We start from the raw sequence: 1,528 nt of genomic DNA, 5'->3' as shown, positions 1-1,528 counted from the left end.
ATCTTCATTTATCTTAGATTTACCACCACATTCATAATGGTAGTGAATGAATTTAGCATCACTTGGGCTAGAACGACCCAATGAAGCTGATGATATCAACAAGTCCTCATAAAGAGGCAACCACAACTTGACTCTGAATTAATCTCAATAGACAACTAACTCGATGTCGGACAAGGTGATCCCTTTGTCCTTCTCTGCCGCTCTCAATTAGACAGAAGAATCAAAGACATGCAATTTTTTTATGAATCAATCAGAACAACCAAACATAAAGATGCCATGAGGTTGAAGCATGAAGCGAGATGCATTGAGAGAAATCCTGGACAAAACTGCAAATGGATCAAAATAACCATAATGGGATCTTTTTTCATAAGAAAAAAATATATAGTCTTAGGAGAGTAAAAAAGTAAAATATAGGACATTAGATACAAAGAGTCATGTTTTATAAAAACATAACTTAAATTCAAAAAAATAAGATTTTATGCAAATAAAGCATTATAAATTATCACAAAACTCAAAATGATAAAATAAGAGTTTATGCCATGAAAGCATCATAAATTATTACAAAGAGTTTGAAAGCAAACATATATACTGAATTAGGAAAGATTTAAGGAATATACGTTGGGGTCCAGAAGGATCTTGATCAAGAGATGGCCCAGTCGAATAAGCCTCCACAATAAAAATTATGGTCTAGCCTTGAACTTATTCAGACGGCTATACTTAGACTAATTCTGGAACACCATATGCTTATCCCCCATGTCCTCCTGCTCCTTCTACAGCTTGATGACCATCTATTTAATAGCAGCAACCTCTCGCCCTAGATTACCCTACGACTTTGCTTGATCAGCCACTTCCTCAGTAAATTCAACAACAAAAGGGTATAGTGGCATGTTTTTGACCTCATTAGAGAGGAGGCCGAATGTCATCTCATGAAGCTCTTCAATCTACTTCTCTCTCCAGATAGGGGCTTGATCAGCCACTACAACTAGAGGATTCGCGTTGTAGAGCTGGTGGTCAACACCCTTGGTCACTTACTTATCTCCCTTGATAGGGGCTTCCGATGACACATTCAGATTTAACTAGCAAGCCATCTCAACATATTGGTCGGAGCAATGAAGTTCACTAGTAAATCATTCTTCAAGAAAAGTGACCAAAGGAAAATATGTTGAGATCTTCATACCTCTTTTATACTGTTTTTAATGATATTGCACTTTAAAGAAAGGTATTTTTGATGTTTTGTTGCAAGAATAATGAATTAGGGTCAATGGAGCAAAAAGATGCAAAAAGGAGCGAATTTGGAACAAAAAGGACCAAAATGTGGAGAATTGCACTAGGGCGCCGACGGCGGGATCGACGGTTATCTGCATGTACAATGGATAAGGCTGGATTTTGGAGGGGTGCGTAAGCAATTCTTGGGAAAACTCATCCATATCTTTAAAGAGAACATTTTGGCCGAAAATGGAGAGACTTTTGGAGTCCTAGAGGTTAGAAAGGATCCATTAGTGCGTAGAAAGCTTGCTAGAGCGTATAA

The sequence above is a fragment of the Phalaenopsis equestris genome, unplaced genomic scaffold (genome assembly GCF_001263595.1).
Source record: "Phalaenopsis equestris unplaced genomic scaffold, ASM126359v1 Scaffold000212, whole genome shotgun sequence".
In the NCBI taxonomy this organism is placed as follows: Eukaryota; Viridiplantae; Streptophyta; class Magnoliopsida; order Asparagales; family Orchidaceae; genus Phalaenopsis; species Phalaenopsis equestris.
Note: the sequence above shows the minus strand (reverse complement) of the source record.